This window comes from Palaemon carinicauda, chromosome 5 (assembly GCF_036898095.1).
Source record: "Palaemon carinicauda isolate YSFRI2023 chromosome 5, ASM3689809v2, whole genome shotgun sequence".
NCBI classification, from domain to species: Eukaryota; Metazoa; Arthropoda; class Malacostraca; order Decapoda; family Palaemonidae; genus Palaemon; species Palaemon carinicauda.
In genome coordinates, this window is record NC_090729.1 from 91,840,777 (window position 1) to 91,865,738 (window position 24,962).

A 24,962-nucleotide genomic window follows, 5' to 3' on the forward strand; every position below is an offset into this window, starting at 1 on the left:
ACGGACTACTCCGCCTCCGTCCTCCGCTCAGCTGGTGCAATCCTTGGGTGCAACTCTTGCTAGGAGTCAACCTCCTTCACCCTTGCACCTGCCTTCTGCTCCGACTGTTGTTCAGCCTATGCAGTCTGAACCTCAGGTTTTCCCTCAAGTTGAGGAAACCTCTGTTGTTGTTCCTACCCGTTCTGACTCTGCGGTTCAGCATTCTGGTCCTTTTGCTTCGCTACCTTCTGCTGATGAAGTGTCGGATGATGAGGAGGCACATCTTGATCCCTCATCAGACGTGGAGGAGTCTAAGCTTTCTCCATTGTCTGTTGATTTTAGAAAGGTCTTGGCTCTACTCAGGGAGCTTTACCCTGACCACTTCGTCTCTGCTGTTCCCCGCTCTCCTCCATCTGAGTTTTCGCTAGGCGTACAACAAGCTAAGTCGAGCTATACTAAGCTTGTCCTAGCTAGATCCTCCAAGAGGGCCTTAAGGACCTTAGGGGAGTGGCTTCAGTCTAAACAACAACTGGGCAAGACTTCCTTCATGTTCCCTCCAACGAAGCTCGCATCGAAAGGTTGCGTTTGGTATGCCACAGGGGAAGCACCAGGCTTGGGAGTTCCTGCCTCTGCCCAGGCTGACTTCTCAAGTCTGGTGGACTCGCCTAGGAGGACTGCGATGAGACGCTCGAAGGTTTGTTGGACCTTCTCAGACCTGGATCATCTTCTGAAAGGGTTGTTCAGAGCTTTCGAAATGTTCAACTTTCTCGACTGGTGCCTGGGAGCCCTCAGCAAGAAAACATCTCCTGCGGACAAAGACTCTGCCATGCTAATTATGTCCTGCATGGATAAGGCTATCAGGGATGGATCGGGTGAGCTAGCGTCGTTATTTGTATCAGGGGTGTTGAAGAAAAGGGAACAACTGTGTACCTTCCTCTCAGCCAGCATTACACCGTGCCAGCGGTCACAGCTCCTTTTTGCTCCACTCTCAAAGTTCCTCTTTCCCGAGGAGCTAGTTAAGGACTTGTCGGCTGCCCTGATACAGAAGGACACGCACGATCTTGTAGCCTCATCGGCTCGTAAGTCTAAGGTTACCACCTCTGTCCCCAAGACTTATCGCTCTCCAGTGGCTGATACCCCGGCCACTAGGTTCATACCGCCCTTTCGTGGTAGAGCCCCCAGCCGAGGAAGCTCCCGTCCAGACTCTCACAGGGGCAAGTCTAGGAAAGGACCCAGGACATCTAAGGGAAAGCACTGACTCTCAGATTCTCCAGACAACAGTAGGAGCCAGGCTCAAGATCTTCTGGCAAGCCTGGGAGAAGAGAGGTGCAGACGCACAGTCTGTCAGTTGGCTGAGGTACGGTTACAGGATTCCATTCTGCCTCAAACCGCCTCTGACCACATCGCCCATCAACCTCTCTCCCAACTACAAAGAAGAGGACAAGAGGCTAGCATTGCAACAGGAGGTGTCGCTACTTGTGCAGAAGAAGGCAGTGGTTATAGTCCGGGACCATCAATCCCCGGGCTTCTACAACCGTCTCTTTCTTGTGGCCAAAAAGACAGGAGGTTGGAGACCGGTGCTGGACGTCAGCTCTCTCAACGAGTATGTCACCAAGCAGACGTTCACAATGGAGACGACCAAGTCGGTCTTAGCAGCGGTCAGACAGGAGGACTGGATGGTCTCGTTGGACTTGAAAGATGCATACTTTCACGTTCCCATTCATCCAGACTCCCAACCTTTCCTGAGATTCGTTTTCGGAAAGGTTGTCTATCAGTTCCAAGCCCTGTGTTTTGGCCTAAGCACAGCTCCTATGGTCTTCACTCATCTGATGAGGAATGTAGCGAAATTCCTGCACTTATCGAACATCAGAGCCTCCCTCTACCTAGACGACTGGCTGTTGAGAGCCTCCACGAGTCGTCGTTGTCTGGAGAACCTCTCTTGGACTTTAGATCTAATCAGAGACCTAGGTCTATTAGTCAATATAGAGAAATCTCAACTCATTCCCTCCCAATCCATTGTGTACCTGGGAATGGAGATTCAGAGTCGGGATTTTCGGGCTTTTCCATCGGCCCCCAGGATAAACCAAGCCCTAGAGTGCATCATGAGCATGCTGAAGAGGAGCAATTGCTCAGTGAGACAGTGGATGAGTCTCACAGGGACCCTCTCATCTCTGGCCCTGTTTGTCGAGCTAGGGAGACTCCACCTCCGCCCTCTTCAATTCCATCTTGCAGCTCATTGGGACAAGGGCTCGACTCTAGAAGCAGTCTCTATCCCTATCAACCAAGAGATGAAGACCACTCTCCGGTGGTGGAAGCACAATCTTCTTCTCAAGGAGGGTCTATCATTGGCCATCCAGACCCCCCATCTTCATCTCTTCTCGGATGCATCGGACTCGGGCTGGGTGCGACCTTGGACGGACGGGAATGCTCAGGAGTATGGAACAAGGAACAAGGATTACTCCACATCAACTGCAAGGAACTGTTAGCAGTCCATCTTGCCCTGTTGAACTTCAAGTCCCTCCTGCTAGGCAAAGTGGTGGAGGTGAATTCAGACAACACCACAGCCTTGGCTTACATCTCCAAGCAAGGAGGGACCCATTCGAGGAGCCTTTACGAGATCGCAAGGGACCTCCTCATTTGGTCAAGAGGTCTAAACCTCACATTGGTCACGAGGTTCATCCAGGGCGATATGAATGTTTCAGCGGATCGCCTCAGCAGAAGGAATCAGGTCATTCCCACGGAATGGACCCTCCACAAGAGTGTGTGCAACAGACTTTGGACGTTGTGGGGTCAACCTACCATAGACCTGTTTGCCACCTCCATCACCAAGAGACTTCCGCTTTATTGTTCCCCTGTTCCAGACCCTGCAGCGGTTCATGTAGATGCTTTTCTTCTGAACTGGTCCCATCTCGACCTGTACGCATTCCCTCCGTTCAAGATTATAAACAAAGTTCTGCAGAAATTCGTCTCGCACGAAGGGACACGGCTGACGCTGGTTGCTCCCCTTTGGCCTGCAAGAGAATGGTACACAGAGGTACTTCAATGGCTAGTCGACTTCCCCAGGACTCTACCTCTAAAAGTGGACCTTCTACGTCAACCACACGTAGACAGGTTGCACCCAAACCTCCACGCTCTTCGACTGACTGCCTTCAGACTGTCGAAAGATTCGCTAGAGCTAGAGGCTTTTCGAAGGAGGCAGCCAGTGCGATTGCCAGAGCTAGAAGAATTTCCACTCGTAGAGTCTACCAGTCTAAGTGGGAGGTCTTCCGAAGCTGGTGTAGATCCAATTCAATATCCTCTATCAATACCTCTGTGATCCAAATAGCTGACTTCCTTCTTCATCTTAGGAATGAGAGATCCCTTTCAACATCTACGATTAAAGGGTATAGGAGCATGTTGGCCTCAGTCCTCCGCCACAGGGGTTTGGACCTGTCTTCCAACAAGGACCTTCAAGACATTCTCAAGTCTTTTGAGACGTCTAAAGAACGTCGTCTTTCCACTCCAGGCTGGAATCTGGACGTAGTCTTAAGGTTCCTTATGACATCTAGGTTCGAACCTCTCCAGTCAGCTTCCTTCAAGGATCTTACCCTCAAGACTGCTTTTCTCGTTTGCCTTGCAACAGCTAAGAGAGTCAGTGAGGTTCATGCCTTCAGCAAGAACATTGGTTTCACAACCGAATCAGCTACATGTTCTTTTCAGCTTGGATTCCTAGCAAAGAACGAGCTTCCTTCACGTCCTTGGCCTAGATCGTTCGAAATACCTAGCCTCTCCAACATGGTAGGTAACGAACTAGAGAGAGTTCTTTGCCCTGTCAGAGCTCTCAAATATTATCTGAAGAGGTCTAAACCTATTCGAGGACAGTCAGAAGCCTTATGGTGTGCCATCAAGAAACCCTCGAGACCCATGTCCAAGAATGGGCTTTCGTACTATATAAGGCTTCTGATCAGAGAAGCACATTCTCACTTAAAGGAGGAAGACCTTGCATTGCTGAAGGTAAGGACCCACGAAGTAAGAGCTGTAGCTACTTCGTTGGCCTTTAATAAAAACCGTTCTCTGCAGAGCATTATGGATGCAACCTATTGGAGGAGCAAGTCAGTGTTTGCATCATTTTATCTGAAAGATGTCCAGTCTCTTTACGAGAACTGCTACACCCTGGGACCATTCGTAGCAGCGAGTGCAGTAGTAGGTGAGGGCTCAGCCACTACATTCCCTTAATCCCATAACCTTTTTAACCTTTCTCTTGAATACTTTTATTGTTGTTTTTATGGTTGTTACGGTAGGCTAAGAAGCCTTCCGCATCCTTGGATTTGGCGGGTGGTCTATTCATTCTTGAGAAGCGCCTGGGTTAAAGGTTTGGTAGAGGTCCTTTAGTAGGGTTGCAACCCCTTGTACTTTGGCACCTTTGGGTTGATTCAGCCTCCAAGAGGAACGCTGCGCTCAGTAAGGAAGACGAACTTTAAATAAAAGGCAGAGTAACGGTTCTATTCGACTTCCTTACCAGGTACTTATTATTTCATTGTTATTTGAGATAACTGTTATATGAAATTTGGGATACTTAGCTATCCTTTAATCATGTACACTGGTTTTCACCCACCTCCCTGGGTGTGAATCAGCTACATGATTATCGGGTAAGTTTAATATTGAAAAATGTTATTTTTATTAATAAAATAAATTTTTGAATATACTTACCCGATAATCATGATTTAATCGACCCTCCCTTTCCTCCCCAGAGAGAACCAGTGGACCGAGGAATAATTGAGGAGGTGTCAACAACAAATGATTGAGTACCTGGCCACAGGTGGCGCTGGTAAGTACACCCCCTTCTAGTATTGTGATAGCTGGCGTATCCCTCCATAGAATTCTGTCGGGCAACGGAGTTGACAGCTACATGATTATCGGGTAAGTATATTCAAAAATTTATTTTATTAATAAAAATAACATTTTGCGACGGGAACGAGTGTCATTTTTAAATATATAACTTCCCTGGTAGTTACATATACTGTATATAGCTTAAATCCCGCGTTTCGACGCGGCACGACAGAAATTCAAATTCGCGGCTACAGCCGCCATGACAGTAGGTGGTCATACATGAGCGATACCACTCCTAGGTTATCAGAACCATTACCCATCATCTAAAGAAATTCTCTGTCGTTGATCGTGTGAACACCTCAGGAATTCTTTCGTTGGTAATAACTTTGTTCTACAATTTGGTGAAGTACTTTTTTTGATTATTGTTAACGACTTTTGCCGCTTGTTTTGGATATTCTTCTGTACTTTTCACTTTGATTTATTAGACTTTGTTGGTTTGACTTGGACTGTTTTTCTGTTTTTTCAAAATGGCTGACTATCAGAAAGTGTGTGAAAGGTTGCAAGACACATATGCCTAAAGCCTCTATTGATCCTCATTCAATATGCTGTGGTTGGTGAGGTCAATTTTGTACTTATAATAACAGATATAACGAATGCAAGTCTTTGTCTGATTCGGAGTGGATTGCTTTTGAACGCTATGTTAGGCGTTTGGAAAGAGATAGAATTAGAAGGTCTAGATCAGCTAGTATTCTTTCTAATAGATCTTCGGATGGTGATATTCCTTCCGATATTCATACTAATATTCCTGTTCCTATTCCAGCACGCCCAGACCCCAATACGGTGTAGGAGGTAAGTGAACCTTCATTGAAGGATATAGTGGCTGCTATTTCAGCCTTAGGCGCCCAAGTTCGCTCTCTAACTACCGAAAAAGAAGTTAAGTGGGGTGCAGTGCGTGGTTTACAAAGTAAAATAGTGAATAGTGATAGTGAAGTGGAGGGTGCGTCCGTTCGTGTCCGTCATAATCCCAGTCGGGAACCTCTTCCAAGCTACCCAACCACTAGGAGAAGGAATTTTGAAAGGCAAAAGGATATGGCAGACTTTAATCAGCGAACGAACGTCCCTTCGAGCGATCGTGTTGTCGATACCCATATCGCTCCCCTTTACCACAGTAAAGGTGAGGTTAATTTGTCTGCGTCTTCTACTGATGACGTAAAGCCGAGACGTGGTTGGCGTCAACCACTTCAGTCAAGACCGCTCAAGAGACATATGCCTACTAATGAACCATCTTGTAGTGCCTGGTGTTTACCGGAGTTTTTCCTATCGGAGGAAGACAATGTGTCAACACCGAAACAGGCACGTAAGACGCATAGTTCGTCGGAGGGAGAAGGTGCTCAGTTGACGTCAGTTCACGCTCCTTCTTTTCTCCCAGATTGGGAAATGTCGATCATTCGCCTGCGCGCCCACACGCCCACTTGCCTGCACATCTACGCTCATGGGCGTCCGCGTCTGCTCTCCAGCTCTCGCCCTTCCTACCACGCTCGCCCTCCTTCTGCGCTCCTTCGCTCACCTTCGTTTGCGTTCCTGCGTGACCACGCATGGGCGCTTCCACGTTCGCCCTCGCGCAAATCTTTGAATTACCATCGCGCGAGCTCCAGGGCGATTGCGACCACGATTCCCATTGGGGTTTTCGCAGCATGGCCAGCCTGACGAGTTCTTCTGGAGCGTATTTCCAGAACACGGCCTCACCCCGTAAACGCAGAGCATGGCACTTGCAAGAATAGGAAGAAACTTCAGGGAGGTCTGAGCAACACTCCTCTTTCCAGAACCTGGGTTAGCCCTTCCCCGTCATTCCCTGGAAGGATTTTTGGCGGGGGGGGGGGCTTTCCGTTCAAGATTTCTCCATCGGACAAGGGGTGACTGCTTACCCCTTCCTCTGGGGGCTTACCAGGTCCTTTCCCTCCTCGGTTACGGCCCAAGGTTTGGTTCAAGGAAGCTACAGGAAGATCATGGGTACTTTCCTCCTCTCGAGCTCAGGCACCTTGGCCTTTCGTCGTTAAGTATCTAACTTGCGGACTAGCTCGATGTTGTACCATCTGGACGCGCTGACTGAGGGCTTCCTTCGGGTGTCTCATCTGTGGAGGTCGACGACCTCAGACACCCTTCCATCCTTGAGAAGAGTTTGTTTGTGCCCAAGGACAGAGACTTAGACAGCGGCTGTGCGGAGGAAATCGACTTCCGTTTTCACTCCTCCAAGGCGCTTTCTTCCAGACTCTGCAGGGCTCCAGCACCCTTTTCTTTCAACCACCTCGGCCTAAGTTATCGGCTACGACAACTGGGACAAGGTGTCCAATTGCAGTTTCCTCCTGTCAGGAACAGATGGCACGGGAGGCTCCCCCGGGGGGGCATAGTCCTAAAAGGAGCGGCAGAGTTCACGAACTCTAGGATTGCAGGTTTCTCGCTGGGAGGATGCTTAAGGTTACTCATCCGGATGACAGCTTCCCGATGCCCATTCCCGCACAATCTCTGTGATCAGCCAAGGGTATCGCGCCTGCCGTCTCTGTCAGCAAATTCAGTGTCTCTGAACCTCTATGCCATAGCGTCGGCAAGAGTTGCCCGGTTGGGCAGAATGATCCATACCTTAGGCGAAGGTCCTCCATAGGATCATCGACGGCTTCACCCCCGGCCTCTTCAGTCGATCCTTTCTTGTAGGGAAGGATCTGAGAGGGGAGTTCCGTAGTCGACCTCTCAGCCCTGATCAAGTTTGTCGAACAAACTTCGGCCAGCGTAGAACAGCAGAATCGATCAGACTGGTAACGAGGCGACAGGACTCCTTAAACCCTGGTTCGGAAGGACGGGTACTTTCAGTTTCCATTCCATCCATCTTCCAGGGAGCTCGTGGAATTCAGCCTAGACTGCAAGTATTCCTGCTTATGATGCAGTGTGGCTATCCCGCCGTGGCATAGCAGGTTTTTTCCCCAGAGAACTCTCCCTGCTTTCCTCATGGCCGCTCAGGTGCAGGCTTCCGCCTCCTCTGCTTTTTGGAGGGCTGGTCAACTCCGGTAGGCTCGGGTTCGACCTTCTTCAGCGCCGGGACAAGCTTCCGGATGCTTACCATGAGTGTGGGTTCATGGTACTTGGCTTGGAGCCTTCTCTTCTTCTGCCTCAACATCTGGAGTATCTGGCCATGATATTGAGTCAACAGCCTTACCACGTTGGAAACCCCGCTTCTCGTCCGTCCAGCGAGGTTAAGCAACGTCGGTTCTGGTTGGTACTTGGATGGGTGACCACCTGGGGACGCCAGATTCTGTTGCCACATCCTCCGAGCCTTCCTTTCAGTTGACTGTGGCAAGACTGAGGAGAGTTGCAGTAACTGTTCTCAGTCAAGCAGAGCTTTCAGCCCTACCTTGGAACGTTTCCTACTTCTCCTTTCCTCATTGACCCGTCTATAGTCCAAACGGTCGCCTCAGGATAAGTTCCATGTGGGGCGGTCCAAGTTCCGGTGGTTTCAGGCAACGTTTAACCGGACTTCCTGGCCCCTATGGGACCATGGAACTATTAGACCTGCAATGGGTGTTGACCTATGGAACCTCTTGATGGTAGTGGATATTCTCGTCCTTTCCCCACATTCTTGATGCTGTTCTCGGACTCGTCAAAGGAAAAGGGGGGGGCATGTTCCGGTCCAGGCCTATGGTCAAGACCTGAAGGATACCTCTCCATCATTCAGGCAGGCTTAGGGGCCGTAGTCTGGCCCCTCTACAGATCCTACAGCTCTTGCCGAGTCGCCCCGTGCGCGTCGACTTCATGATTCTGGCGTGTTTTAACCAGCAGCGGACGCTTTTTCACACCTTCACATCTTGCAGTAGAGATACCGGGATGATTGAGATTATCTCAATACCACCATCGGCTCTCTCATTCCAGGCAGAGGAATGTTCTCTCCGACTATCCGAGCAGAGCCTCGTAGAAAGAGTGTACCTGGGGGTCTTTGACCTTGAGTAACCAGCAAGTCCTGGTCTGGGGGACCTGATCGCGACAGCTTGGAACCTCAAGCTTCCGCTGTTCTTCCCCCCAGTCTCAGACCCCGAGACTCTGGCAAGATGCATTCCGGTGATGGTGGGACAACTTCGACGCCTGCGTCTTCCCTCCTTTTTGTCTGTGGACAATGGGTCTCAACAAGACCAGGTTGACTGTCAACCTTTCAATGGGAGAGCTCCACTGGGACTATGCGCAGAACGGTTTCTGGACCCTCTGCTTCCCCTGACGGAACTCCCGGGAGAGCTTCTCCCACGGCGCAGACTACTCAAACAACCACACTGCGACATCTCTCCCGAACCGGGGCGTCGCTTCTGCTTCATGCCTGGAGACACTACGCCTCCTCCTCAAGAAGAGACAACCCGCTACAGCCGCGGTACGGAGGTCGCGTCATCTGCGATAGTCATCCGCAGGGGTCTTCCAGGCAAAGTGAAGAGTCTTCGGTGGTTGGTGCCGTGGGAGATATACCTCTTCCCTTGAGGCCTCTTCTCCAGCAATAACGGTCTTATTGCCTTTCGGCGGGAGGAAACTCCTTTCCGCTCTCGGCAATGAAGCCTGTCGCTCAGCCTTTCCCTGACCTTCAGGCTTAAAGGAATAACTTTTTCCTGCCCGCTGGATCTTTCCTCGCTCATGCGAAGCTACGATCGTCCCTGCCCTAGTCGTAGGAAGACCTCCAACTTGGAGCATGGCTCAGACTTTTAGTCCTTTAAGAGATCTTCTCAAGACCCTTTACGACAGTCCTCGGATTGCATTCCGCCTTGGGTCTCCTGCTCACTCTGGCCACGGCCAGTGTGTAAGCAATCTTCTTGGTCTCTTACGACTCCGCCCTTTCTAAGGAAGAGGGGAAGGCAACATTCAGGTTCGCTCCTGAGTTGTTGGCTAGACTCAGAATCTGGGGGTCCCGGCCCTTCGGTCCAATTCATTCAAGATTTCGAGTCTCCATTCTGTATCTGATGTCCTTAGACCTTCTCTTTCTTGCCAGTAAAGGAATCGAGAGGTTAGCTTTGGGAACAGCTGCAGTTTGTCCTCAGTTGCAGCTGATTTGGGAGCACAAGGAGGACACGGGGGAGAGTCACCAGTATACCTCTTCAGCCCGGACTCAAGGACATTCATCTCGACCTGTCTCCAGACCCTCCCCCGTCACGTCGCCCTACAGCACGATGTTGGATACATCGCAAAGTCCCTCGCCTTCGAGTAATACTACTCTGTGACGCAGGTGCTACAAGCTGGAGTCTGGAAGCGTCTAATGACCTTCGCAGCCCGCTTCCTGCAGGGCGTGACCCACAGGAGTCTCGATACGTTTTCTATCGCTCTGTGGTGGCTACACAACAGCTGCTCTAACCTCAGGCTCCTTTTTGGACAGGTAGCAGAAGGTTGAGGGCATTGTTATCAGGTTTTAGTCTGCATGAATGAAAGAAGTATGTCTGGCTCTTATTTCTTTCTTCATCATCCCCTCTACGGGGAAGCAGCATCCTGGTCTCTGCATAGCTGACCTCGAACCTCTGCAGGTAAACCATGCTTCCTTGTGTTCCGAGTATTGAGTCAATACTGTCGCGTCCCCCATACCCTGACGAGGTGGTATTGGGAACGTCCTAACCCAGAGTTCCTTCTGGAACTCCAGGTCAACTGCCTAGGACGGGTCACACTTCTTCCTTCGCGCACAATTTTACGTAGGCCACATGGTTCCTTGCGGAGCAAGGAAATTGTGAGGTGCAGGGACTCCTTTTCTCGAGTGCGACTCACTCGGATTCTGAGTCCCCGGGTAAAGCCAAAGCCAGTATGGCTGGGGACTTTCCATCCTACCTAAGGGGTAAGTCACCCTCTGTAAATAGCGTGGTTTGTATTTCGGTTACAGAACAAATGACAAATTCGAAGATAATTTGTATTTTTCCTAACCATACAAACCTTAGCTATTTACACATATTTGCCCGCCAGCCCTGTCCCCCAAGACAAGTCCTACCTCTAAGTGAAAGTGAGCATTCATCTGTGTATGAGGGGGGGGGAGGGGTAGCTAGCTACCACTCCCCTACCCCCCCCGCTAACTAGCGCGGGGGTAATACACCCTCGTTAAATTCTAATGGCTCGCCATTTCAGCTGCGCTAAAAGGTAAACCCTCCGTAAATAGCTAAGATTTGTATGGTTAGGAAAAATACAAATTATCTTCGAATTTGTCATTTTAGTTAATAAAGGAATTCAGATTAGCTGTTATTACTTTCTTAGTTACATTTAATTGTTTTTCAACTCGTTGACGCTGTTAAAAATCATATGTACTCTAAACACATTTTTGTTTAATCTCTCTCTCTCTCTCTCTCTCTCTCTCTCTCTCTCTCTCTCTCTCTCTCTCTCTCTCTCTCTCTCTCTCTCGGAAAAAAAAATAATAGACGTATCTAACACTATAACAGCGAAGAAGAACGAGAGAGAGAAAGAGAGAGAGATTTTATTTAAAGAACATGTTAATGCTGTGTTTAGAGAGAAACAGAAAAAGAGAGAAGCCTTATTTAAAAGAACTTTTTGAGCTCAAGCCATGTCGTCCTGATGGAAGTTCCTAAAGGGTAGCTTCCTTTGGTATATATAACTACGGCGATATTCCCAGAGAATTTACCTTAAGGTACCCAGAATTCTAACTCCTGGAGCGAATATCCATAATAAAAGAACCAGGGATATCGCGAAATATCAGAGGACGTATTCTTGACACGCCACATAGCAATCTGCACCCCGAACAGAGTTAACACTTCGAAGGGGTCAATTGGCAAGAAAACGAAAACGAGAAAGAAAGGAGAGCCGCTCGCAAGGTATCTCTCCTCTCCCGTTTCGTAAGCATGCATTGCGCCGCTCACGGCGCCATCTGTATTCCTTTTTGCATAGCTCAACAACTCGGTGTTTTTCCCTGTGTTATCTCGCAATTCTTGGATTTTTTCAACGTTATAATGCTTTCTCCAACTTCTTCTGCTTCTGATAAGTTGAGTATTATTTCTTTTATGTATAAATGTAAGCTCTTGGCAATTTTAAAAGTGATTCGATAGTGATATCGTTGTTACAAGAGCTGTTGCCTACCGGAGGCGTCCTGGACGCTGTCGCTCGCTATGTATGAGTTATTTAGTTAGCCAGAGCGACGTTCCCGGCTGTTTCACTTTAATAATTTTAGCTATTCAGCGTTACATAGGATTTCTTTATATGATGCTTTTTGTATTTCCTTTTTTGGCGAAGGATTTGCCGATTCTGGCCTACGCTAGACCTTGTAGCCTAGTCGTTTGGCCCTAGTACTTTCCTGCATGATATTCAGATTTCCGAGTGTTTTAAAATTTTATTGAAGCTTTAGGCAGTGTTATACATTTAAGATTATGTTAGAAAACAACAAGTTCAGGATGTTAACCCTTCAACACATAAGGACTCTACTGCCAAAAAGGGCGTACTGTACACAGTCTCAATAGACATGGCAGATGCTTATTGGCATATTACAATCAATCGCCCACTCTCCTCCTATCTAGGATTCAGGCTACAGAAGAAGAAATACGTCTTCAGAGCCATGCCCTTCGGACTAAACATAGCCCCAAGGATTTTTACAAAGCTTGCAGATGTAGTCGTTCAACAACTACGCCTAGAAGGTATCCAGGTGGTAACCTACCTGGACGACTGGCTGGTGTGGGCAGCATCCGAGACGGAGTGCACGCAAGAAAGTGATTCAATTCCTGGAACATCTGGGATTCAAGATCAACGTCAAGAAGTCTCGCTTATCTCCAGCTCAGGAGTTTCAATGGCTGGGAATTCATTGGGACTTAAAGTCACACCGTCTCTCCATTCCCCTAGGGAAGAGGAGGGAAATAGCGGGATCCATCAAGAGACTACTGAAATCCGACAGGATATCAAGACACCAACAGGTGAGAGTACTGTGTTCTCTTCAGTTTGCATCAGTGACAGACCCGGTACTAAGAGCACAACTGAAAGATGCATCAGGAGTCTGGAGAAGATACGCATCAAACGCTCAAAGAGATCTAAGAAGACTGATACCGACTTGACTACGATCACTTCTCAAGCCATGGTCGAAGGCCAAGAACCTGAAAAGATCCGTGCCCTTGCAACCACCTCTATCTTCAGTCATCATCCATACGTACGCATCAAAGGAAGGTTGGGGAGGTCACTCTCACCAACGGAAAGCCCAAGGGACTTGGTCTTCCCTATTCAAGACCTTCCACATCAACGTTTTGGAAGCCATGGCAGTTTTTCTCACGCTGAAGAAACTCTCCTCGACATTCAGTCCAAATAAGACTGATCTTAGACAGCGAGGTGATAGTGAGATGTTTGAATCGTCAAGGATTGAGATCACCCCAAATCAACCAAGTGATGTTGGCCATCTTCCGCTTAGTGGAAAAGAAGAGATGGTATTTATCAGCAGTTCACCTTCAAGGGTTCCGCAATGTAACGTCGGACGCTCTATCCTGGCTCACGCCGATAGAGTCAGAATGGTTCCTAGACGCAGGATCATTCTTCTTCATCTTACGTCAAGTCCCAGAACTGCAGATCGACCTCTTCGCGACGAGCGACAACAAGAAACTACCTCGTTTCGTGGCCCCATACGAGGACCCTCTAGCGGAAGTGGTGGACGCCATGTCCCTCAACTGGAACAAATGGAACAGGATTTACCTGTTCCCTCCAACCAACCTCTTAATAGTGTTGCACGCGCCGACGATCTTCCGCGCGTGGGCGCCGAGGGTCTCCCGCGCGCGCCGATGATTTTCCGCGCGCGGGCGTCAATGATTTTCTGCGCGCGCCAGCGCCAGTGCTCTTCCGCGCGGGCGCCGATTATTTTCCAAGCGCGCAAGTGCCAATGCTCTTGCGCGCGCCAATAGCCTTGCACGCATGCCAATAGTCTTGCACGCTCGCTAATAGTCTTGCAGGCGCGCGTGGCAACAGTTCTGCGCGCACGGGTCGACTTTCTTCCGCGCGCGCACCAACGGTATTGCGTGCGGGCGCCGATGGTCTTCTGCATGCGCGCGTGAGCTCACCAACAGTCTACCGCGCATGCGCGCCGACGTCCTTCGTGCGTGCGCGCTCCAATAATCTTGAGTGCGCACAAGCAGCCTTCCGCGCGTGCCAACGGTCTTCTGCGCGTGGGCGCCGATGGTCTTCTGCATGCGCGCGTGAGCTCACCAACAATCTACCGCGCACGCGCGCCGACGGCCTTCGTGTGTGCGCGCTCCAATAATCTTGAGTGCGAACAAGCAGCCTTCTGCGCGCGCCAACGGTCTTCTGCGCGCGGGCGCCGATGGTCTTCCACACGCACACGCCAACAGTCTCCACATAGTACTCTCATGCACGCGCCAATGCACCCACCCTTGCGCAACCAGTCACACGCTCCGGCGCATTCTAGGGAGAATGCACAAAATACACAGTGCCTTACTGCGCGCCAGCGCTCTTCCTCACTTTCCTGCGCAGTTACGGTCCCAGATCCAATGCGCCAGCTCTTGCCAGAGAGTCGAGGCTCGCAGATCCAATGCACCAGCTCTTGCCTAAGAGCCAGCGCTTGCCTCCTCTCCAGGTAGATATTAAGCGCCAGCATCATCCTGTGTGCCATCGCTCCAGTATTCTCCTACACACTCGCGCAATTGTCAGTAAAAATGAATAAAACTTTTTGGACAGGTCACCATTGCCCCATTCCTCCCCGCAAACACATAAACATTGCCACCGGGAAAAGAGGAATAAGGCTTCACAGAAGGATTCAGGATCCCGAAGATTCCATCCTACAAGGGGAATCGAAACGGGGAATCCTTGGTCCCTGTCTCTTCTGAAGTTTCTTTTTCCTTGACAGACCACCGTCAGCAAACAGGAAAGCATCAACAGACTGATCTCTAGATCACTGTTTGCTGATGGCTAGTTCACAGTTTACTGATTGCTAGGTCGCCGATCACCAGATAGCCAATTGCTAGCTCAATGCTGATCTTTGACCTCTAGTCCCTCCAATGACTAACGATCTCCAATTGCTAGCGTTTCCAATCACCGATTGCTAGTCAATAACCAGTCATCAGCTTGCTGATCAATAGATCACCGATGGGCAGCTCATCTTTCTTCGATCATTGAACTCAGCTCGCTGATCTCTGACCAGCCCATCTTCAGCTTGCTCATCTATGACAAACCAGGGGAGACCATAATCAGCTTGCTGATCTCGAACTCACCATCGGCTCACAGACCACCGATTCATCGGTCATCGGTTATTTGCTATCAGTTCGTGACTTGAACATACTAGTCAACCGCTTCCTGTAGTTCCTAGGTCAGAAGGTATACAACATACTTCTTGCTACTGGCCGTTCGCCATCACACTAAAGTGATCGGCAAACGTTCGACAACCCTCATCAACGGCTTGCAGACAGGGAACTACTTGCGAGCACTCTCCAACTGCACAGTAACCACGATACCCAATAGTTAACCATTGATTAACATTCGCCAAATTGATTCTATTCTAAGGAATAGCATCAATCCTATCAGGGCGCATGGTAAGGGTAAGCGTTGCCTTCCTTCTGTGAGTTAAAGAAATTCTCTCTGAGAAGAATTCTTACACTGGGTATCGAGCCTGATCCTATACGACACGAGTCAAGACTCCAGCATCTACAATCTCCCATGCAAAAGGATCAGCAAGGAGCTGTCCCTTTGGGTCAATGTCCACACCATGTTGGAGTTCAAACAAGGGCTAAGACCTCAGATCTTCATTTGCACACTGGACCTAAAGGACACTTACTCCCAGGTCCAAATCATCATCTAGGAAGGTTGGAAGATTCAGTTTAGCCAAACAAGAAACACCAGATCAAGGCACTGTGCTTCGGTCTTTCCACTATACCCATCCTGGTCTCACAGGATCGGCTTCTGTCTCCTCTTAGCAGACTCAGTGGCAACCTTGCATTAACACTGGAACTTCTGAAGTCTTTTTACCAAGATCCAGTGATCAGGGTAAACCTACGGAAGTCTTCCCTACTTCCCTCCCAGGAGACTGGTGTATCTGGGAATGATTCTAGACACCAATCTCCACAAAACCTTCGCGAAACGAGAACGACTTCCATTCCAAGAGACTTGAGTCAGAAAAAGAAGAAAGGAGAGACCATAGTGCTGCACCACACAACCTCAGCCCTCTGTACAGAGCTCGAAAGTACCTTCACTTAAATCTCTTAAGAGATGAAGGCCAACTTTCCGGTCCTTTAGCAGCCTCATCGGTTCCTAAGAGACCTCTCAGTGATGTGATGGATGACACACCACACACCACGTAGAGACTCACATCGACAAGCAAGAAGGAACTTGCTTGTAGCCTCTTCCCATCTAATACAGTGAACCCTCGTTTATCGCGGTAGATAGGTTCCAGACCCGGCCGCGATAGGTGAAAATCCGCGAAGTAGTGACACCATATTTACCTATTTATTTAACATGTATATTCAGACTTTTAAAACCTTCCCTTGTACGTAGTACTGTTAACAAACTACCCTTTAATGTACAGAACACTTAATGCATGTACTACAGTACCCTAAACTAAAACAGGCACAAATATTAAAGGCGATTTTATATCATGCGTTTCCTAAACACGCCAAAAAGCACGATAAAAAATGGCAACCAATGTTTTGTTTACGTTTATCTCTGATCATAATGAAGAAACAAACGCATTTACACATCTGTGTATAGGTTAGTTTTTGCATCGATTATATTGATTATTCAGTACAGTATGTCGATTTTGTTATTACCAATGTTTTACTTAATTTTTCTTAGGACTTCCAAATGAAATGTTTTTCTTTATGACGCCGCCTGAAACGACGGCGTAATAAAGTACGCTCAGTAAACAAACGAAGGCATTTAACGCGCATGATGAAAGTGATAAATAATGATATTACAGTAAAAGCTTTTAGAAAATATGTTATTACAAATATTATTTACTGTATCTATATAAAATCATACATACCTAGCAAAGCAGGAAAACAATTTATGAGAGAGAGAGAGAGAGAGAGAGAGAGAGAGAGAAAGAGAGAGAGAGAGTTGTTTTACGTACGTAAATGTAAATTTTAAACAAAAAAAAAATAGCCCCATTTCATATAAAATAGGTTATTACAAATATTTTACTTTATCATATTACAGTAGTCTGTATAATACTGTAAAGTTCAGTACAGTATGTTGTTGTTATAGTCGTGGCGATGAAATTCTCACGAAACAAAAACACGGCATTCAATTACAACAGCTGATTCATTCTCTCTCTCTCTCTCTCTCTCTCTCTCTCTCTCTCTCTCTCTCTCTCTCTCTTCGTTTTATACAATACTTACATATAGATGAAGAAACTAAAATTAGTTTTCTTAGTGTCAATTAAATACGAAATGAAAAAATTATGCCGAATTTACATCCATTTCAATCGTTGCTAAAAATACGGCATCCGATTTCATCAGCAAACCACTATTTTTTGGGAAACATCATTTTATTCTAGAAAATTGCTACTCTTTAAATAGTTAATTGCACATTAAGAAAGCATGTAGTTTTGTTTTTAAATTTCGGGTGTGTTTTAAAAATCGAGTATTGTTGACTTCTTTTTGTTTTACTTTTGGCTGTGATTAGATCAGCTGAGGTCTAGCTGCCGCTCTTGAGAGTGTACGAATACACTAACAAAGTATCGTTTATACCATTTCTTAACTTATTCAAACCGTCTACAGTATACAGTTGATATTACATAAGCACCAATGTGTTATAACCTATAAAATTTTTTTGTTTATTACATTTAATACAACACACACACACACTCTCTCTCTCTCTCTCTCTCTCTCTCTCTCTCTCTCTCTCTCTCTCTCTCTCTCTCTCTCTCTCTCTCTGGGCTACTTTTCACTACCTCCCATTCCTTACCTCTCTCTACAGTATCTCTCTAACAAATGATATCTTTGTTGCTCCTCAAAGTTTCATTTATATTGAAAATCAATCATGATTCAATTTTCCTTACTTTCTCCTATCTCGCACCATCGGTCACATCGCGGTATTTTCAAAATTTCCGGAAAATCTGCGATATATGTATATACATGCGTTATGAAAAAAATCCGCGAAGTGGTGAATCCGCGATGGTCGAACTGCGAAGTAGCGAGGGTTCACTGTAGTATAAACACTAAGATGGGCCAAAGTCCGTTAGATACCAATATCAGCTCGCTTCATTCCAGACTGGAAGAACGTGCTCGCCGACAATCTGTGCACAGCATCTCAGATAAGGTATACCGAATGGACTTTATATCGCCATGTAGCCAACAAAGTCCCGACTTTACGAGGTCCTCCAACTAGGGGGTCTGTTCGCAACGCTCCTGAATCTCAGGCTACCGTTGCTCGCCAGCCCTAGACCCCAAGGCTCTCTGGCAACAACGGTGCGTACAACAATGACGTTTATGTCTCGTCCCTGTTTTATCTGGAGAAGGACACTCAACAAGGCTAGAACATCAGTCAACCTCTCAAGGACTCTCCTAGCTCCGCTATGGCATTATGCAGAACGGTCTCCAAACCTTTTGCAGCTCCTAATAGAGTCTCCAAGAGAACCCTCTCCACATAACAGACAACCCACTTCGACACCTACCACAAGCTATAGCTTTGCTATGATTGTACGCCTGAAGACTACCCAATACCTCTTTGCGAAAAGGTTGTCTAGATATCTGAGGAATTCTTCAGCATCAGTCTACCAGGCAGTATAACATCTTGTGTGGTTGGTGTCATGTGAAAGTGTGTGTCTCCACTCGATACCTTGATTCCAGCAATAGCGGAATCCTCGAGTATATACAAGAGGAAAAGACCCCCTATTCAGTTCCGACAGGTAAAGATGATCACTCAACCTTGATCCTTCACCTTCAAACTGAAAGAAAGGGACACCCTCTCATCGATAGACTTTTCCCAACTCATACGGACTTACAACTTGCCTTTCCCCAGTCGGAATTGAGACCTTCCTCTCAGAACATGGTTCAAATCTCCGATCCCTAAAGGGACCTCCTTATGTTCCACTTCACCAGGCAACAAATTTTCTCCTGATTTAAGAACACAATGTTCCTACACACTCGGACAGCAACCATACGAGTCAAGGAACTTCATGGTCTCTCTTTCGACATAGCCCATTATTGAGAAGGGCGAAAGACACTGTTCAGTTTCGTTGTTCAGTTTCGTCCCTGAGTATGTCGCCAGACACAGTCTCCAGAGGTGACGGATCCTACACAAGTCTCAACTCGGTAACGGACGATCCAGATCATCCGTTACTGTACCCAGGGTAAGGTATGAGACTTTACCTAAAGAAAACGGCAATAGCCTGCCCGAGTCCCTCCCCTTGTCAGCACTGGGAGAGACTAGAGGAGGATCACCGAAACATCATCTCGACATGACGACTCGCAGTGTCAGGGGCATAACTATGCCCCTGGTCCTTCCAGATTACTCTGTGACGCAGGTTTTACAAGAAAGAATGTGAATGCTCCAGGTGACTTTCACAACCTTTTTCCTGCAAGACGTGACCCACAGGAACTTGATACGATCTCTATCGGTTGGTGGTGGCTGCACAACAGCTGGTTGTATACCTCAAGCTCCTTATTGGACAAATAGCAGAAGGTTGAGGGCACTGGTACCCGGTTTTAGTTTGCGTGAATGAAAAGATTTGACTGGCTCTTATTCTTTTCTTCATTCTACCCTCTCGTGGGGAATGCAGCATCCTGGGTTCTTAAACCATGCTCCCTTGTGTACCTAGTATTAAGCTAATACTGTTGCGTCCCCATACCCTGGTGAGGTGGTATTGGGAAGTCTTGCTTACATCAGGTTTTTCCTACATAGACTCGGAATAACTTTACCTACAGTCACACTTCTGCACGTCTCAACACACAGCTTGCGTAGGCCGCGGACCTTGCGTAGCAAGGTTTAGCGAGGGCAGGGACTACTTATTTTTGAGTGCTAACATACTCAGATAAGGAGTCCCCGGGCAAACCAAAAGCCAGATTGGCAGGGATGTCCACCCTTCCTAATGGGTGAGTCCCGCCCAATAAATAGCGTGGTTTGTATTCCAGTGACGGAACAAATGACAAATTCGTAGATAATTTGTATTTTTCCTAACTATACAAACCTTAGCTATTTTTACAAACTTGCCCGCCATCCCTATCCCCCTTGAAGTCCTACCTCCAAGCAAAGTGACTAAATCACAGGTGTGTGTGAGGGGGGCCCGCTATCTAGCGGTGTGGGTAGTTAACCCTCCCTAAATTTTAATGGCTCGTCATTTCAGCTCCGCCGAAAGTATAACCCCTAATAAATAGCTAAGGTTTGTATAGTTAGGAAAAATACAAATTATCTACGAATTTGTCATATCTGTAGCACCTTGCTTAATGCTACAAGGAATAAAACATGGCGGCGACGTACAGCGCCATCTGGATACTGAAGTAGTGTAACGGGGAAGGGTAACCTTGATACCGGCTCCCCTTCAAAAATGCTATTCGGGATGAAGATTGCTGTGTCGTATCAAGATATACGTCCCCTGAGTTATGCGATATCCCTAAGAGAAGTTTTAAGGATATTCGCGCTAGGAGTTAGAATTCTGGAGACCTAAAGGTAAATTCTCTGGGAATATCACTGTAGTCAAATATACCCTAGAAAGCTACTTATAGGAACCTTCCATCAGGACAACATGGCTATCTCACTGTTTTACAGAAATTATATTAGGAAAATTTATCAAAAATTTTCAAATTTAGAGTGGCACTCATCATTTCTTCCCTTTCAGGGAGAAAAATATTTCTGTATACTGTACGTTGTACGTATAATTCCCTTAACACGTTACACTCGTTATTCCATTTGGTAATTTATTCGAAATAAACGTCCATTAGAGTGTAATTGCGTCTTATTTCGCCCTGCAATTACCACATTAAATATGCCAAGAGTTCTCTTACTTATTTATTTAAGTAAACCTAATATTTTTGTATGCTTACAAACAATGGATATAGTTGACACTTAGTTGTTTCGACAACATATACAAACCGTGAGACCTTTTTTATATCTAGTGGATACTTATGTTTGTTCATACAATATATGCAAACCTTGAGACCCTTTTTCTACTGTCTAGTATGGAAGCACTAATATTGTCCATGATTAGTGGTAATGACGGATAACGGTAACGTCATTTGTCTCAGTGGTCTAGATGACCATAGAAAAATTGACCCAAGGTTAAGGCACCTATGAAAATCCAAGATACAATACTTTCTAGTAATTCTCTGGTAAACTTCCATCAGGACGACATGGCTTGAGCCCAAAAAATGTATTTTGAGCCTAGCGAAAAATCTATTTTTGGGTGAGATAGCCATGTCGCCCTGATGGACCCACCCTCCTTTTCTATAGAAAAGGCCTTGGCAGGATCCCTCCCGAAATTACTATATCTGTAGCACCATGCTCAATGCTACAAGGAATGAGCGCCATCTTGGATACAGCACCATCTAGATACTAGTAGTAGTACGGGAGGAAGGGTAACCTTGATAACGGGTCCCCTTCTATTTTGCCACTCTTCCCCCTCGAAACGAAAATGCTATTCGGGGTGAAGATTGCCATGTGTCATATCAAGATATACATCCCCTGATTTTATGCGATATCCTTAAGAGAAATTTTAAGGATATTCGTGCCAGGAGTTAGAATTCTGGAGACCTAAAGGTTAATTCTTTGGGAATATCACTGTAGCCAAATATCCCTTAGAAAGCTACCTATAGGAACCTTCCATCAGGACGACATGGCTATCTCACCCAAAAATAGATTTTTCGCTTCGCTCAAAATCTGTTTTAACTTTTATGGTTTTAATTGAATATTATTTTATTTTTTTATACTTATATAAACTAAATGATATCGGCGTCAATGACCTTAGATGTCAGGATGCCTGAAAACTTTAAATCAATCTCTGTACTTGCCTCCAAATGATAACATATCATATGATAACTTAGAAGAGGTGATTCAACAGCTCCCTCAACCTTTTCTTTTACTTGGAGATTTGAATGGTAAACATCCTTTGTGGGGTGATGCTTTAGCAAACACGAGGGGAAATATCATATCATCAGTTGTGGAAAATGAAGATGTGGGACTCCTTAATACAGGAGAGCCCACTTTGTCATGTATTGACCTATCAATCGTAAGCTCTAATTGCCTTCTCGATTTCAATTGGAGGACTTTAGATGATTGGCATACTAGTGATCATGCACCAAATATTATAAACACCAACAATGGTCCACCTTTACAGAGATCGCCACGAAGGAATCTTGACAAGGTGGACTGGGATAAATTTTGTGAACTAAGCGAAATTGAGGGGGATGCAGAACAGGTTGAAAATATTGATGATGCCATAGACTTACTGAATGGAACTCTCCATACAGCAGGAGTCAATTCAATTCCCAAAACAACAGGGTTATTCAAATTACGACCAGTCCCCTGGTGGTCTTCAGAACTAACTGCCCTGCACAGAGCCACAAGAAGATCTCTTTAACACGATAGTGTGGACGCCGAACTGTTGAGAATTTAATTATATACAAGAAATGTAGAGCACAGTTCCGTCGTGCCATGAAAGAAGCTAGGCGCCAGTCATGGATGTCTTTTGTTTCCTCCATTAACAGTAGAACACCACCATCTTTTGTGTGGAGGAAAGTAAAAAAGATAGCTGGCAAATTCACCCCCAACCCACCACCAGTGTTGAAGGTGAATGGTCAGTATGTAACTGAAGCAAATTATGTTAGTAATGCCCTGACTGGTCATTTTTCAAATGTATCAGGCAAGTGTGAAGGTGCTTCTGGTCACCAGTATAGGAGCATTGAAAAAAAGAAAATTTTAAATTTTGCAACAGGAAGGGAAGAGTCGTATAATTCTCCTATTACTGATTATTATTATTATTAATACTAGCCAAGCTACAACCCTAGTTGGAAAAGCAAGATGCTATAAGCTCAAGGGCCCCAATAGGGAAAAATAGCCCAGTGAGGAAAGGAAATAAGGAGATAAATAAATGATGAGAATAAATTAGCAATAAATCATTCTAAAAACAGTGACAACATCAGAACAGATATGTCCTATATAAACTATTAACAACGTCAAAAACAGATATGTCATATATAAACTATAAAAAGACTCATGTCAGCCTGGTCAGCATAAAAACATATGCTCCAACTTTGAACTTTTGAAGTTCTACTGATTCAACTACCCGATTAGGAAGATCATTCCACAACTTGGTAACAGCTGGAATAAAACTTCTAGAATACTGTGTAGTATTGAGCCTCATGATGGAGAAGGCCTGGCTATTAGAATTAACTGCCTGCCTAGTATTACGAACAGGATAGAATTGTCTAGGGAGATCTGAATGTAAAGGATGGTCAGAGTTATGAAAAATCTTATGCAACATGCATAATGAACTAATTGAACGATGGTGCCAAAGATTAATATCTAGATCAGGAATAAGAAATTTAATTAATAGACCGTAAGTTTCTGTCCAACAAATTTAGATGAGAATCAGCAGCTGAACACCAGACAGGAGAACAATACTCAAAACAAGGTAGATTGAAAGAATTAAAACACTTCTTCAGAATAGATTGATCACCAAAAATCTTGTAAGACTTTCTCAATAAGCTAATTTTTTGTGCAATTGAAGAAGACACAGACCTAATTTGTTTCTCAAAAGTAAATTTGCTGTCGAGAATCACACCTAAAATTTTAAAGAGTCATACAAATTCAAAGAAACATAATCAATACTGAGATCCGGATGTTGAGGAGCCACCGTCCTTGACCTACTTACAATCATACTTTGAGTTTTATTAGGATTCAACTTCATACCCCATAATTTGCACCATGCACTAATCTTAGTTAAATCTCTGTTAAGGGATTCACCAACCCCAGATCTACATTCAGGGAATGGAATTGATGCAAAGAGAGTAGCATCATCTGCATATTATGTAACGAGCTTGTTTTCTAGGCCAAACTACCAGTCGTGTATATAGTATGAAAAGTAATGGGCCAAGAACACTACCCTGTGGAACACCAGATATCACATTCCTATACTCACTATGGTGCCCATCAACAACAACTCTTTGAGATCTATTACTTAAAAAATCAATAATAATGCTAAGAAATGACCCACCCACTCCCAACTGTTTCAGTTTGAAAACAAGGGCCTCATGATTAACACGGTCAAAGGCAGCACTAAAATCAAGGCCAATCATACGAACTTCCTGACCACAATCAAGGGATTTCTGTACAGCATTGGAGATTGTAAGAAGGGCATCACATGCTCCAAGGCCTTTACGAAAACCAAATTGCAAAGTAGGGAATAGATGATTACCTTCAGCAAACCTATTAAGACGTTTTGCCAGAAGACGTTTAAAAACTTTAGATAATATGGGAGTTATGGAAATTGGGCGGTAATCAGTGGGACTTGAGCTACCACAAACACATTTACATATAGGAGTAACATTACCAGTTCTCCAACAAGTGCTAAAAGCTCCTCTTCTTGCTAACTTGCGCAAAATAACATAACTTTGGAGCTAAGAGATCTGCTGTCCTTATAAAAAACAAAGGAAAAATGCCATTTGGGTCTACACCTCCATAAGCATCAAGGTCCATCAACAGAGCTTTAATCTCATGAGATCAAAAAGCTAAACTTGTTAGTTTAGCCTCAGGAAAACAGGAATGAGGAAGTTCAAGTTTTTCATTACTCTCTTTACTGTCAAAAACACCAGCCAACAGGGTTGCCTTTACCTTTGGACAGTGAGTGACAGAGCCATCTGTTTTAAGTAAAGGAGGAACTGTAGCATCTGCACCAAAGAGGGCAGATTTAAGGGTAGACCACCATTTATGTTCCTGAGTTGTACCAGAAAGGGTTTGTTTTATGGTTAAATTGTACTCCTTTTCAGAGAGAATTTGATTCAGCACTTGCTCATTGCAACGATACAGCCCCTGGACCCGATGGAATTTCATATGCAATGATTAAATATGTACATTTTGATACAAAGTTATTCATTTTAAGCATTATTAATAGAGTATGGCATGATCATAGTTACCCAAGTGTTTGGGAACTACACTGTAGCCATTATTTTAGCCTTTTTAAAACCCGGTAAGGACAAATTTTTAGCGGCAAACTATCGTCCTATTGCATTAACATCTTGTTTATGTAAAATCAAGGAGAA

At 45.8% G+C, this 24,962-nt stretch overlaps 1 protein-coding gene and 1 pseudogene across 4 annotated transcripts in view; both read left to right on the plus strand.

Moving 5' to 3' along the window:
* The window catches only part of Prp40 (pre-mRNA processing factor 40), an 874,860-nt gene that overhangs the window by 132,845 nt on the left and 717,053 nt on the right, over positions 1–24,962 (plus strand). The gene's annotated exons all lie outside the window — the stretch shown is intronic.
* On the plus strand, positions 7,983–8,101 carry LOC137641735 (5S ribosomal RNA; annotated as a pseudogene).